Source organism: Osmia lignaria, chromosome 8 (genome assembly GCF_051020975.1).
Source record: "Osmia lignaria lignaria isolate PbOS001 chromosome 8, iyOsmLign1, whole genome shotgun sequence".
NCBI classification, from domain to species: domain Eukaryota; kingdom Metazoa; phylum Arthropoda; class Insecta; order Hymenoptera; family Megachilidae; genus Osmia; species Osmia lignaria.
The window spans coordinates 6,049,013-6,065,015 of record NC_135039.1 but is presented as its reverse complement, the minus strand read 5'-3'; the positions used below and the strand labels follow the sequence as shown (position 1 = coordinate 6,065,015).

The 16,003-nt window shown below is 47.6% G+C and overlaps 1 protein-coding gene across 27 annotated transcripts in view; it reads left to right on the top strand.

Moving 5' to 3' along the window:
- LOC117611402 (uncharacterized) overlaps positions 1-16,003 on the top strand; it is a 171,212-nt gene that overhangs the window by 40,680 nt on the left and 114,529 nt on the right. For 10 of the 27 annotated variants that reach the window (XR_013062488.1, XR_013062490.1, XR_013062491.1 and 7 more), the window contains exon 2: positions 6,745-7,165. The exons of 6 other annotated variants lie outside the window; for them this stretch is intronic. The gene's annotated coding sequence lies outside the window, so the exon portion shown is untranslated. Of the gene's footprint in view, positions 1-6,744; positions 8,050-8,294; positions 8,574-15,828; positions 16,000-16,003 lie in introns of all 27 variants that reach the window. 11 more of the 27 variants (XR_013062482.1, XR_013062475.1, XR_013062477.1 and 8 more) reach the window with 9 other exon arrangements.

The following is a 16,003-nucleotide window of genomic DNA, read 5'->3' as shown; positions in this document are numbered from 1 at the left end:
TCACTGTAATTACGCATTATAAATTTTCTTGTTTTTCTTGAAACAATTCTGTGTTTATTTTTGAAGTTCCAGAGCCAATGAGACGATGCCCGAAACACTTCCAAATTTAATTTTTGGTTTTCCTGCAGTGCCCACCTTCGAATATCATTGTCATGTGTTAATATTTTCCTGTTTCTTGCTTCCAACGTTCCCTTTGCAATTTGTTTTAATTTATCTCTACGAGAACCACTTTCAATCATTTGTTTATCCCACCTGTATAACTGCTTTAAACTCTTCACCCTTTCATACCTTTTTTTACTGTTGCAAGTGATAGCCGCTTCCTCTTCCCACTTTTTCAAAAATTAATGACGTTTACTTTATATTGGGTAATAAGTTCATTGTCTTCATTATCTCGTGAACTCCCAGATTCTTCTTCATCTGTACTTGTACGTAAACTAATTTCCCCTTCATCTTCATCGTCTATCGATGCAAATATTGGTTCGTCCGTTTGGTCATCAAATAACAGTTCTTGTACGGTTTCTATTTCTGCATGATTGATAAGTTTATATCTATCAATTAATTCAATCTCCTGAGCATTTACTAGAGTTTTTTTCTATTATTAAAATATTTATCATATTAACTGGATTTATTCCCATGATTATATATTCATGTACCTTATTATTAATTGCAAATTAACACACAACTATTAACAAAAAAAACACAGAAATAAACTAGCACTATATCGTAGACTTTATTCTTTACCGAGGTTTGACTGTCGTTTGCAATGATTTTCGAAAGACTAATGACTAACAGCGAACCAATAGTTGGAGGAACTGTTTCGTCCTCACCTCGCTCTTATCTCATCACACGACTGACGGCTGTCGAAAGACTACACCAAGTGTTTATTTTTACTTTATTTAAAATAGCTACGTCGATCCGTCCCGCACTTTACATAGTTCGCTTTTTGAATGTGCTGGCTCCTCGCTTGGAGCCTATATTTAAGGGGCTGAAAAGCGCTTTTGGTGGGGCAGGGTTGTGCATCATGTGTTAGGAATAGACAAAGGGAAAGTTTTCTAAATGGAAAGGACGTGTTTTAGTTCAGAAGGGATTAATATGTTTTTGGGAAATCTCAGATGCTTTTTAGGAAAAGGGAATCTCTTCAAAGTTATGTATCCTGTTCGGGAAGGATGTCATAGGAATCAAGGGATCGACAGGAAAGGGACGAATTTATGTATCCGGCGAGCATTGCCGGGCGAGGATACCAGGTATACGCAACACCTCCCCCCTTATTTGAGAAGTTTGCTTACAATCTTAGCAAACGTTCTCTTATAAACAGAATCGTTATTTACTCACCCTTCAAGATAACTTACCAAAATATGCGGATGCTATTCCATTACCTAACATAGATTCAATTACAGTTGTTATAGCCCTTGCAGAACAATTCATAAGTAGGTTTGGTTGCTTTCGTGCAATTCATACGGATCAGGGATCAAATTTCACTGGAGCAAATACGTGTGAATTCACTAACATCCCCAAGCATTCCTGGCCAAAAATAATCTGACTTAAGTCTTTTAAAGAGTTTACGAGCACCTTGATGTTCACCTATAACTGATTTATGTTACTCCTTTATAATGAATGAATGAATGAACAAAGGACAAAGTTTCTGGAAGGATTTCCTATATATATAGCTACTGATCGTTAAATAAATTATTGTTAGCAACGCTTGTGTGAACTATTTTAAATTTATTTGCTCCAATTGCTAATTCTGCATTGTGATCATCATAAATTCTTATTATTTTAAACGGTCCTGTCCAATTATAATCGAATTTTGAAGTTGAGGCATTTTTAAGACCAAAAGGCATTTTATTAAATTCATAATGCCCATAAGGAGTTTAAAAGCGGTTTTTTGCTTAGATTTGGGATCCATGGGGATCTGATGAAAGCTAGATGCCAGATCAAGAATACTGAAATACTTAGCTGCTCCAAGTTGATCTAATATATCAGTGGTGTTGGGAAGCGGATAAGCGTCACTAATTGTTTTTTCATTTAACTTACGATAATCTATGACCATACGCCAACGTGGTTTACCTGAAGGACCAGGTTTTTTTGGAACCACCCAAACCGGTGAATTATAAGGAGAGGCAGATGATTGAATTACATTATTTTCTAACATTGAAGTTGTGACGGGTTACCACCGGGGTGTTGCCAGCTCAGCCGGTAAGTCCGGGGTTCAGGTGAACGAATGAAGCAAAGCTGGTTGGATATAGGTGAAAAGAACATGTATTTATTGCTAAGATTACAACTAGCTTAAAAGTACGGCCCTGGGTGTCCTATCAATCTAACGGTCCTTAAAACTAGCGATCTTAAAGCTAACGGTTCTTAAGACTAACAGTAGCGAGCGGTCGCGGTCACAGCGCGGTTCTTACAACTAACGGTGCCGAGCGGTCGCGGTCACGGCGCGGTTTTTAACCCTTTCGCTTCGGCAGTCCAGTCCGCCGAAGTGCCGTCACTGAACGGAAGCGCGCATGAGAATTGTGCACAGTGCGTGTGGTTTTTGTATGTACGTTTTTCTAAGTCTTAAATAACAACTGTGATTAAGACATTTCATATAGATGTCAATTGTATCTGGCGCTCGTACTCACAGGTCGCCGCGTGGATGCCGGATATATCTGGCGCTCGTACTCACAGGTCGCCGCGTGGATGCCGCATAAATCCGGCGCTCGTACTCACAGGTCGTCACGTGGATGCCGGATATATCCGGCGCTCGAAGCGAAAGGTTTAAACTAACGGTGCTGAGCGGTCACGGCGCGGTCTGGTCGCGGCGCGGTCGCGAGACGGGATGTTTGCCGTCCTATGGTAGTACTTCGGTGCGGTACGGAACACGGCGGAGGTAGTCGGATTGTCGGGAACGGCGGTTAGATGCCTTCATGGGCGGACGGCCGTAGACACAACCCGTCCTCACCCAGGCAGTAAGAAGACCGTGCTCCGTAGAGACGTAACGCCCGGTCCGGCGGTCGGGAAGCCGCCGAGAGAGGGAACTCTCTCGGCCGTGGCTAAGGATACAGCGGACAGTATCGGAGGACGGCCGCACAGTGGTCTAAATCGAGAAATTTAGTGACATTTTGGTATAACTCCTATATCATTAAAGATAGCGAAATGAAATTTGGAGCGAAGAATATTGACAAGTAATGGGTTATAATGATGTATGATGTAACATATTTTATGTTTATTTAATATCATATTTTTTACTTTTTAAATTTATTTACAATTGTTATTATTTAATTATTAGTTCTTTAGCTTCTGGGTCCAGAGGTTTGGGTTTTTTGTTGTGAGACTTCATACGTAAAGATGATATATATGGATCCGAAGTTAGTAACAATCTATGAAATATATCTTCGTTAGTAGCAATCCGTGAAATTTTTCTACTATTTCTGCATCTGTAGTGTTTGAAATCTTTATGTCTACTCTCTAGAGCCTCCTCAGACATTTCTTTCCCGTGAATTAATATTTTATGTATGGAGGCCGGCATATAATACCAATGATAAAGATTTATGAAATGTTTTGCTGTATTGTGAGTATATTCTTGAAACTTATCAAGGTCTATTTCGTACAAAGATGAAATGACTTGTAGTATTACGTGAAATTTCTTAATTAATGTAGCATCGATTCCTGTTATACTGGCCGAAAGTTCTGTATTTGAAAAAAATGTTCTTGCAGTGTTTCCATCATTCGATGAACCCCATCCTTGTTTTACTACGTCAACTAACAATCCTAATTTTTGTCTAAATTGCTGTTGAATATGTTTTTTTCTCTCATCTCGAATTTTTTTTAAATCAGGTGTATTTGCCCTCCATTGTTTGAAGGGTATATTGTATGAAATATGTAAAAGGCATTCAAAACATCTGATCCATGCATGAAGGGTAGAAAGTCCAAATGAATAATTGCTAGCATTGCACATTTTTGAATTTATGAGATCTAAAGAATTCATCTCTGTTGGCTTGGCATTACAAATATAACAACGCATTGCGGATGTTGTATTCGTAAGGGCATTGCAAATCTTGTTGTCCACCATTGTAAGAAGCATTATACAGGGTGTCCCAGAACTGGGGTAGGAACGGAAGAGGGATGATTGGTGAGGTCATTCTAAACAACTTTTTCCTTTGCCAAAATGTTGGTTAAGGCTTCGTTTTCGAGTTATTAACGAAAAACACTGGCCAATCAGAGCGCGCCGTTAGCGCGGGCCGAACCACGAGAGTGTTGGGTATGTTCCGCGCGGTCGTGATCAAGTGCCTCGGCACTACGTTGGTATGATGGGATTCGTTGAGTAGAAGTTGCATCGGATAATGAATAAAAAAAAGAAAAGAATAATTGTAACGAATTATTGATTACTCATGAACAACGAATCCTATTACACCGACGTGGTGCCGATGCACTTGATCACGACCGCGCGGAACATACCCAACACTCTCGTGGTTTGGCTCGCGCTAACGGCGCGCTCTGATTGGCCAGTGTTTTTCGATAATAACTCGAAAACGAAGCCTTAACCAACATTTTGGCAAAGGAAAAAGTTGTTTAGAATGACCTCACCAATCATCCCTCTTCCGTTCCTACCCCAGTTCTGGGACACCCTGTATACTCAACTTGTACATTATTTATTTTAACCTGCTTTAAATTTACTATTTCAATGTTAATTCTGTTTGTTTCTTCATGTATAATTTGTTCTGTTTCTTTAGTGAATTCAAATTTAATTGGACGACAGAACCACGTAGAAGATGGTCGCGGATTTTTCCATAGGACTTGATTAGTTAATTTGTTATGGATCTTTAGCGGAACTAGACTGCATGAAAAAATACTATCGTCATTCATATTGAAGTTTGACTAAATTTGTTTGTACCTCGCTTGTCCTGAGGAACCGTCACATCCCCACTTACATGTTAATACTAATTCTATATTATTTTCTAAATCACCTATGCTTTGTAGAATTCGTTCAGCCGTGTGGTTTAGCAAATCTTGCAGCTCAACTTTTGCATATTTTTCTGTTATTACTATGGATTGTTTTGGTGGATAACATTTCTTTTTTTCTTGCAATAATGTACAATACGATGGCAATTGGTTATTATTACATTGTAAGCTTCATTTCTAAGTGTGACATATTGAAATTTGGATAGGTCTGCCGTTATAAACATACATAAAGCTTTCTCTACAGAAAACGTTCTTGTTTTTAATTTGCAACCACTTAAGATAGCCTTTATTTTATTATAGTCGCAGTCATTGCGTTCTATATATTCAAGCAAACGAGATTTGTGATGCATTCTATTCTTTCGAAAGCTCATTTTTGCGGCATTTAATAATTCTGATAATGTAAAATTATTTACGAGACATGTGGCTCTTCTCACCTTCTCTCTATTACAGCAGTCAGATAATGCCTTTCTTCCTTTGTAGATTTCTACAGTGGATAATTTCGTTCTAGGAGGGTCTGTTGAAGTTGATGGAACGTTTATTAATATTGCATGTGGATATATGAAATCTCGTTGTAACCATTCTTTGTTACGTTTTAAAAATTTTTCCTCTATATAACGAGATTGCACCCATTTCCGTTTCAAATTAGAAACAAACTTTCTTAAACTTGTTTTTAACATATCTGAAGTTTCGGGTGACATGTTGATTTCTTTACATATTTTTTCATGCAAAAATAGATAGTCACTTAAATCTTTCGACGAACTTCGTAGCAACATAAATAAATTCAGATTTGTACGAAAAGCCTTCATTCTTATTAAATATCAAATACCTGAATAGCAAAAGAAAAAGTTTTGAACACAGAAAATACCACATGTAACAAATGTCCAAGTATTTACACACTTACCAAATATAAGTAAAACAAAATATAACAAAGAACAAAACTTATTAATTAATAATAACAGAGTGTATAAACTTTACTAAACAATAATTAAATAATTAAATAAAGTATACCGAGATTAGCACTAAATAAAGACTACGCAAAACAAAATTTTAATGAAAAGGAAAGAAAAGTTCGAATGCAACGCTAAAAGAATTTCACTATTCACTCTTGTATGCCTTTGCAACAATTGAATGCAGATCGAAAGAGAGAAACCTAGTCGCAGACTTATCTGTACCATAGCATAAACATTTGAAGTGTTTAAGTTTTGAGAGTTTCGTATTACGTGTGGAGTCCCGAAGATAAACGCGACCGTCTGTAGTATGGATAGATTCTGTACGCACAGCAATGCGGACGGCTTTAAACAATAATAATTTGTGAAGTAGGACGAAGTAGGAAATAATTCTTGGATAATTATATAGGAGAAAGTATGCTGAAAGTATTCCATTTTGTAAAATTTTGTGACTATTTGAGACTCAAAAGATATTCCTTGTTAATGATTAATAACTTGTAGAATTTTCTTTATTGCATTTATCGTAACATTTTTAATACATTATGAATAGTAACCTTTAATTGACAATGGTGATTTGTAATTTAAAGATATATTTTTCATTTAAAAAAAATGGAGAGCAAAATATTAAAAAGAATCGTCAGGGCACCTTAAAAAAGAAAAAGAATTTTTTCCATGAAAAATGTTATCTTAAAAACTTCCAACTTTAACTGGCTGTTACAGTTACAGTTTTTATTCAATTTTATTAACTTTTTCATTTCCAAGATTGATAGATATTTAGAAAGCAATATAGATTCAATGTATATCTATATGAGAAAGTTGATTTTTTGGTAAAATGTCACTAAATTTCTCGATTTAGACCACTGTGGGCCGTAGAGACAACCCGTCCTGCCGAACGCTGCTGGAGGAATTAGCAGGAGCCCAAAAATGAAGTTGATCGCCTCTTTATCGCTTATCCGAAGATTCGCTTCCGAGTTTATTATTAATCCGGCCGTCCGAGGACAAGCGCGGATATGCCTCCTCACCCGAGCGGGTACAGGCAACTTCTATCTACTTCTATATACTTCTGTCTACCTCCTGCTGGCCGTCACCAAGTTAACGGGCTTGGAAAAATCCCAGGCGTCACAGAGGCCGTTTCTGTGAACGAATCCTTTAGTCACGGTCCCGACCGGGGTCGGGAGCCGCGTCCACGGAGACCACGGGGAGGCGGATTCGCTGCGTACACGCCTGCACGCACGCCCAGACCCTGTTAGGGCGACAGGAAAGCGGGATAGGGTAAGGTGAGTAGGATTGGATTGGAGTGGGGGTACATACACACACGCACGCGTACCTGCATACTTAAATACATACATACGGCCCTTACATACACTAATTTCGCCTGGCTCAGCCAGTCGTCTCTCTTTACCGTTAGTCCTGTGTTATGGTAAGTAAGCTAATTAAATAAATAGATAAATAAATAAATAATAAATAAGCAGCTAAATAATTAATTAGATAATCAAATAGGTAACTTAGGCTGTTAAGTTTATCGCGGTTCCTGATTGGGTGCTATCTTGGTCTAAGAATCTCTTAATAAATAGTTTTAGGATGATGTGGGTGCAAGTGAATTAACACTTTGTAATTATTAATTATTAATATATTTATTAGGATATGTACTTAAAATGGACTGTTCGTGGCGACTAACGAAATCGTTCTGGTGTTCTTCCGGAATCCGCACGCTGTCCCAGGAAAATTGGAAGGGGGGAAAAACCCTTCGCCTTCAAGGACTAGCCTGACTTTCCTTCGACCGACCCGAACCGGGGTTCTGGCAATTGTCAATTTTATTGCCCAGCCCACGAGTCCGGTCGTACGCAACATAAACAAATACAGGCTTTCTCAAGCAAAGACCCGGACGCTAAAGTAACACGACAATCCGCCACATAGTGATTCCGCGCAATAATCAGCAAATAGGGAGAAGGCCTCTTGCGACATCACAAAGTGGTGTGCCGCCTCCGGCCAACTCCACTGATCGGGGGGAACTATTTCGCGTAGGGCCTCTCTTTGTGGGTCGAAAATTGGGCACTCCAGAAAGAAGTGCCCCACTGAATCTACTTCAGCACCGCAGATACAACACTCGTCCTCGACTACACAGTACCTGAAGAGGCGGTACCGGAAGTTTCCATGGCCTGTGAGTGCCTGCGTACTGTAGTGATCTGGCCTAATCCATTTAGCTATTAGTCGTTCTCTGATGTTTCTAAAGAAGTAGAACGTGGTGCGACCCTTGTGAGAAGAATCCCACCGGGTTTGCCATACGTTGCACACTTCATTCGCTACGCGTTCTTTGAAATCGTCCAGGCCGGCTGGGATCTGTGTGTTTCCTATCCTCGTGTTTTTTCCCCTTCGGAGGTTGAAGAGGGCCCTGTGTTTTTCCAGCAAGATGTCAACCGGGACCGCGCCCGCTACCACGCACAGGCTCTCCCACGACGACATGCGGTATGCCGCAGTCGCCGAGATGAGAACGCGGCGCTGTATGGAGCGAAGCACCTTCAACTCCCTCTCCGAGCACAGGTCGGCCCACCCGGCGGCGGCATACGTCACTACCGGGATGAACACGCCGCTGTAGATCGCGGAGAGGGCGCCGAAGCGGAGCCCCCATTGGCACCTCGCCTGCCTGCCTAGCTTCTGGAAGAGAGGTCCCATTTTGTCGCTCAGGTATTAACAGTGGGTACGCACACCCATACCGCTGTCGAAATGTACTCCTAGATACCGCACAGCGGCCTTAAATTTGATACTCGCGTTACCTATTTTTATACTCGGGGGTCTACGGGTCAGGTCTGTCTTTGACGGGCGGACGGCCTTCCTTTTCCTATCTGGGCGAGCTCCTCCCCGTCTGCCTATCGGGGCTCTCTTGATCCAACCGCTCCTGAGCACAATTGCCTCAGTTTTGCGGGCCGAGATCTCGAGTTTTGCCGAGGAACACCACTCTAGAATGATATCCACAACGCGCTGACCTATTGTCTCTAGTTCTCGCCTACTGTCTCCGCATACGACGACGAGAAGATCGTCGGCGTAGGCAATGACTGTAAAGCCAAGTGATTCTAGGAGCGCGATGAGGCCATCAAACATGAGGTTCCAGCAGTCCGGACCGAGGACGGAGCCCTGTGGGCAACCTCTGGTGGCCTGCTTGGATACCTTTCCTGACGCAACTTTGATGAATACGATCCGATCACTAAAATAGCTCCGCATTACCTTGAAGACGTTTTGCGGGCAGTCCTTCTCTTTCAGCTTGCTCAGAACCAACGGCCACCAGACGTTGTCGAAAGCGCCTGAGATATCGAAGAGCAGTCCCGTCACGTATCGGTGTTCGGAGGCATCGATCGCGCGGCGTAACTCGACGATTGCGTCTTCCGTCGACTTTCCGGGTGTGAACCCGAACTGTCGGCCGGAGATCTGTCCCGGGGCCAACGACGTCTGGTGGAGTCGTTTCTTAAGGAGCTTCTCAAAAAGTTTCCCTACGACGGAGAGGAGACAGATAGGCCTGTACGACTTTGGGTCTCTTTCGTCCTTGTCCTCCCCCTTTAGGAGGATTCGGAGAGAGCCCTCTTTCCATATTTGCGGGAAGACATCACATCGGAGGCATCCGTTGAAGAGCCGGGCTATTTGTTCGGGAATGGTACGAACCGCAACCTTAAGTGCACAAACCTCGATGAGGTCCGGCCCTGGTGCCTTGTTGTTTTTGAACGTCCTTGCGGCTGCTACAACTTCTTCCACCGTGAAGGAAGAGGTGTCCTCCGTGTCCGGCGTGAGTTTCGCGTCTTCCCTGATGGTTCGTTGCGCGGGTGTGTCCTGTTCCTCTCGGTCGTCTGGAACATGTGCATCTAGTAAGGACTTCGCAGTTTCTTGTAAATTTACTGTGGACTCGTCCCCGCGTTGTAGGGTGCTCAACACCCCTTCGACGCGCATCTTCCTAGCCTGGAGTTTGTAGACCGCGCCCCAGGGTTGGTTGTTACCGTCAGTCGTCACAAACTTTTGCCAGCTCTGTCGTTTCGAGCGTTTAACGCTCTTATTGTACATTCGTAGGGCGTCGCGATACTCCTTCTGCTTACGATTACGGGCTGGTTCCTCCAGTTCCTGCTGGAAGGCTTTTCGTAACCTGTAAACAGTCTTTTTGATCCGGGTTAGTTCCTTCGTCCACCACGGGTTCGATTTTCTAAAAGCGCGCTTTCTCGGCATTGACGCACTGCAGGAGTCCGTGATGACTCCTATGAGCGTCACAGCCATGTTTTCGACATCTTCCGCGGACTCAAGTTGCAGGTGTTCTAGCTTCGATCCAGAGAGGTCGGCCAGTTTTCCGGCGTACAACTCCCAGTCGGCTCGACGAGTGTAGAACCGAGTGTTTGCAGTACACCGTTCAACCGCGTTGGCTTTTGGCACCCTCAGCCCGATGTCCACGGCATTGTGATCGCTGTTCGCCCAGTCACACCTAACTCTCCAGCTTCTGATGAAGTGTAGCATGGAGGGCGACGCCAGAGTGACGTCGATGAACGACGAGCCTCTGGGCGTCCAATAGGTCGGTGGCTGCGAAGTGTCGTTCACAACTTCCATGCCAAATGTCCGGATGAGCCCCTCGAACAGGGCGCCTATATCGTCGGTGCTCTGGGGACCCCAGAGTGACGACCGTGCATTGGCGTCTAACGAGATTAATAGTCTCTCCCCCCTTAGTGAACGGAACACCACCTCAAGATGCTTGAGGTGCTCCTCGATTTCGTCGCTGTACTGAAAATAGCACGAGACGGCGTAAAACGAGAAGTCGGGGGTCAACACTTCCACGCATACGCAATGGGTTGTGCTAAGCTGCGAGACAAACACTGCATCGAAGCTCGAGTTGTATACTACGACAGCCGCTCCCGGAGGGTGCGACTTTGTTGCTGCGACTCTTGCTCCGGACCCTAATCCGCCGATGGTGTAGCTCGCACCGTGCTGCCGGACGTATGGTTCTTGCAGTAACAGTACGTCCAGGTGCTTTTCCGTTACGAGCTGACGTACCTCACCCATCACAGCAGCTGAGCGCTGAGCGTTCAGTTGCATTACCCTAATACCCGTGGTGGCTATCGTGTTTGCGGCCTGCGCAGTCCGGTTTCGCGGTGGGTTTGTATTATTGTCCATAGTCGGTTCTAGACAGTACCTGATTGATTGCTGAGACGTGTGATGGACAGTCCTTATCTGTAACGCAGTGATTGTGTACCTTTCCTGCCTTTTTGCAGTTCACGCAGGTGGCCTGCTTGGATTTGTTGGGGCAGTTTTTAAACATGTGGCCTGCCGCTGCACAGTGTCCGCATACGTCGTGTTCGCTTTTGCAGTGTTTGGACGTGTGTCCGAAACCCTGGCATTTGTAACACCTGGTTGCTGCGACGAAGTCTTGTACTTGGCAGCACTGCCACATCAGATACAGGCGTTCCTTCTTTACTAGTATGTTGCGGACTTCCTTCGACGTTTCCAGAACCACGTTACAGCTCTCCTTGTTGTTTTTGTTTCCTGTTTTAAAAGCAACTTTCATCTGATTAGTGTACTTACCTGTTTCTTGGGCGTCAAAGTTTTGTTCCACTATGGCCTGGATGATCTCGTTGTCGTCTCTCCTCGGAACACCGAAGATAATAAGTCGAGGGTTTCTCTTTGCAGGAACGTCGATTGAAAACCCTGCGGCTTTCAGCTTCTCGTTGTTCATGAGCGCCTCCATGTTTCTGATTGTGGCTGTTTCTACGGCAATGCCGTTTCCTTGGACGCGCCTGACATTTTTCACCTGTAGGTTTTCCTTTTTGGGTGACACGAGTGTAACGATAGCCTGCTTCGTTGCCTCACTGTCTTTATATTGTGTGGCGTCTTTTGGGCGGATGATTACAACGTTCGGCGGGTTCTGCTTCTGATTGGAGAGCTCCGCGGTCTTTGATTTGATTCCTAACCGTTCCGCGTATGTCATTTTCTGCTGCTGTGACACTGCAGTGGCGTTGGCGTTCATTCCTACCTCTACTATCTCCCGTCTCTGTAGTGAATTTTGATTGCGGAGTGCCGCAACCTGTCCCTCGAGGTTGCTGTTCAGTAGCAGCGATTCCTGCAAAAGGCTCTGTAGTTTATTGATCTTGGCCATTATATATTTACCTGTGGACGGTTCGACTCCATATTCGGGTGAGAGGACTGCCAGGATCTTCCTCTGCACTACTTCTGCTTTGTCCTTGATTTGGAATACCAGGCTTCTGGTGTTGTGGGTGCCCTCACAATCCTTTTCGTTGTCGCTGCTAAGCGATTTGCTGGGCGGGACAACTACAGATGGGGCTGCTGCTTTTTCTCCTTCGTTTTTCTTTGGTGGTGGCGCCTGGTCCGTGTCCGAAGACATTCCTCGCTTCCGAACATATTTCTTCCTGCGGGTGACGACCATCATATCCGCGTCGGTGGTTTCCTCGTCCGCGGTCATATTTTCCCGCGCACCTGTGTTCACGTTGGTCAGGTCTCTCGTCCTGGTCCGCGATATGACGTCAGCCAGGTTTCACTAGGGAGTAGGCAGGTGGCACTTCGGTGCGGCGTGCCAATATGGCCGACAATATGGCCGACAATATGGCCGACAATATGGCCGACCAATATGGCGGACTAATCTGAAATCTACTAAAGAAAGTTATTAGCACTTATTTTCTATAACTTACTATGCTAGTGGGGTTAAAATGCCTCAGAACTCGTAGGAACAGTTCTGAGTTGAGCTGGCTCGAGCAGCTTTGTTGGCGTGTCAGTCAGTTCCGGAAGATTTGGTGGAAGACGGCCGACGTCGGTGACGCGTCATTCGGCCAACGCCCAGCACGGTTTTCCCCACTTTCGGCCTTCTCACGCTGATTTTCACGGAACTTTATGTCTCTGAACACACGTTAGCACTAATAAAGCACTTTGATACACAGGAAGTAATTTTCCTGAAGGAATTTCCACTGGAAACTTGAGAATATCGCGGAGCGACGTGAAGCGCGTCAGTCCTCGACAAAACCAAGGATTCGCTTCCGAGTGTCGATCTGGCGTCTATCGCCTCGCGGCCCGGTATATGAATGCTCGCGGGGCCGGCTGCCTCGCGAGTTCGCGGTGCGCGCGGTCGCCACCTGTCGGCGGCGCCGGCACCAGCGCGCGCTGGCAGGGGCCCGCGGTTTCGCGGCCTCACATACCTTACAGTCTCCCCCTCCCTTCCTAGGCCGCGAAACTCCTGGGGGGAGGAATTCCCGGCGGAGAACGGCGACGGTGTTATATGGGGGGAGGGGGGGTCGTCCCCCTAAACTTACAACTATGGCTTATCCTAGGAAAAGAAAAACGGTAACTATTTACATATATATAAATCTTACATCTACTTAATACTACTGGCTTAATACTAATGACTTATTCTACGGTCCAGCGTGACCCCGTTGGCTAGGGTGATTTGGGTGGGCCGTCGCCGCGAGAGGCCCTCGCAATGCAGGACGGCCTCGTCCGTCCTGCTGGTGGTGACGGTCACCGCTTCTGCTGTGTCGGCAGGGTGGCTGGTTGCGGCGGCGGTTTGGTCGCCTCCGGTGGCCAGGCGGGCCGTTGGGGCGGCGGCGGTGGTCGCCGGCCCTGCTGGGCAGATACCCGGACGGCGGGTTCGCCTGCTTCGGCGGCGGGGCCTGTCGGGTAGCCCGGTGATGGGCGGCGGTGGTGTTCACGCTGGCGGTGGCGGTGTCCTGGTTGGCGACGGTGGGTCCGGCAAGGGGCCGGCTGATGCGGCCAGTGGTGCGGCTGGCGGCGGTGCTGACGGCCGGGCTGGTGGTGCGGCGGTGCTGACGGCCGGGCTGGCGGTGCGGCTGGTGGTGTGGCCCGGGCTGGTCCGGTTGGCCGTGCGGCCGCGGCTGGTCGTGCCGGTCTGGCCGGGCGTGCGGGTAGTCGAGGGCGCACAGCCCTGGTGGCCCTTTGGCTGGGCCGGGCCAGGGCCCTTGCCCTGGCTATGGCACTGGCCCGGTCTGCTGGCGTCGCTCTGGCGACGCGGTGGCGCTACGGCAGTGGTGGTCGGTCTGAGGTTGACTCCGGCCGTGGTGCGGCCGAGGCGACGGCGTCTGCCTCGAAGGCGCCGGGTTTCTGGCGCGGTGGCGGCTGCACCCGCGGGGGAGGTCCCATGATGCGGACAGGTCCGCTGATCCGTTCGACCCGGATAATCCGGGGTCGGGCCTCGGCCGGTCGTGGGTCGCGCTGACCCAGCGGCGTAGCTGCTTCTCTTGCTGTTTGGTCGGTTTGTGGCATGGTTGCTACTCGATTCAAACTGGTTCGCGGTCCTTCGGCTCGGTATATATCCAGTCGCGAAGTCATTAGCCTCGCGAGATTGGGACTCGCGGATTTTCCCCCTGGTAGTGAATCGTTTAGTGTCGTCTCGCGGTTCGCAACTCGCGACCTGGTTGTCGCCGGTGGTGGGGCACGGCTTGAGATCCTGGATGTGCGCCGTGCGCAGCTTGCCTCGTTGCTCCCGGAGACGCACCACGTTCGGGCCGAGGCGTTCGGCTACTATGTACGGGCCCGAGAACTTCGGTGCCAGCTTGGCAGTGTAGTGGTCCGCGGCGGAGGATAGCGGGTGCTCTCGCCGCATGACCGACTCTCCGACCTTGGGGCCCCAAGCTCGCCGTCTCAGGTCGTAGTATTTCTTTCGGGTCTGCTGGGCCTTGCCGAGCGCCCGTTGGGCCATGGTAAGCGCGTCTTGGAGTCGCGCTAGGGTCTCCTGGTGGTCGTCGGTGGCGGCGAGGGTGTTATGGTTGCTTCCTGGGACGGCCAGTTCTCGGCCAAAGTTCAGGAAGGCCGGTGTTTGCTCGGTTGCCTCGTGTTGCGCGGTATTGTATGCGAAGGCTAGCTCTGGTAGCCACTCGTCCCAGTCTCGGTGGTCAGCGGTTGTGGCCTGCGCGATCATCGTCTTCAGTACCCGGTTGGTGCGCTCCACCGGGTTGCACTGTGGTGTGTATGGCGGTGTCTTGCGGTGTTCTATCCCGTAGGCGGCCATGCGGGAGGTGAAGTCGCGGCTCTCGAACTGGCGGCCGTTGTCGGTAATGATCAGGCGTGGGCGGCCGAACCTCATCACTATCCGCTCCCGGAATGCTTTGGTGACGGCTGGCGCGGTGGCTTGGCGGAGCGGTTGGAGTTCGACCCATTTGGTGAATTTGTCTTGCATCACCAGGAGTGTGGTATGGCCCCTTCTGGATCGTGGCAGGGGCCCTATGAGATCGGCGGTCACTACCTCCCACGGGCTGCTGGTCGGCGTCGAGTACATGGCACCGGCTGGAGCCTGCTGTAGCACCTTGTGTGCGAGGCAGCTTGGGCAGCTGCGCACGTGACGGGCGGCGTCGCGAAACATGCCTGGCCAGTAGTAGCGGCGCGCCAGCCGGGCGTTGGTTTTGCGGATGCCTAGGTGGCCGGCGGTCGGTACGTCGTGGTTCTCCGTCAGGACGCCTGTCCGACGGTTTTTCGGGACGCACTCCTTCCACTCCAGGTCGGGGTGGAGGCCCGTGGTGTCTGGTATGCGGCGGTACAGCTGGTCGTTTTGCAGGCGGTATTCCGGGTGTCTCCCTGGGTCGGCCTTGACCGCTTGTCGGACCCGATCATACCACTGGTCCGGTTCGTTGACGGCGTCCGCTTCCTCTTCCGGTGGGTTCTCTGGCTGGCGGGATAGCGCATCGGCCACCAAATTGTTCTCTCCCCGCCGATAGCGCACCGTAAAGTCGTAATGCTGGAGCTCCATGCTCCAGCGGGCGAAGTGGCCGGACGGGCTGTCTAGCGAGATGAACCAAACCAAACCAAACTAAGCAGAACAGAATGAACGAAATAAGCAAGGAAAGGCGATATAATTTTTTAAATTGTATATAAATCTCCGGTTTATTTATATTTCAACAATTTTATAAGCTCGACAAACAAAATCACGACCATCGCGCTTACACTTCCTTCTCCAAAGGTATTCCACGAGATGGCATCCGATATGCTCATGACGTAATCCTCCAGGTGTGAATCTACGCCTGAGTGCCTTCCATTGTGACTCATCCCTTATATTGGTATGGGTCCCATCCTCGGCTACGAACTCCTTCTTGTGGTTAACCCACTTGTGCGTGTTGCCACCAAGCTTCCGGTAA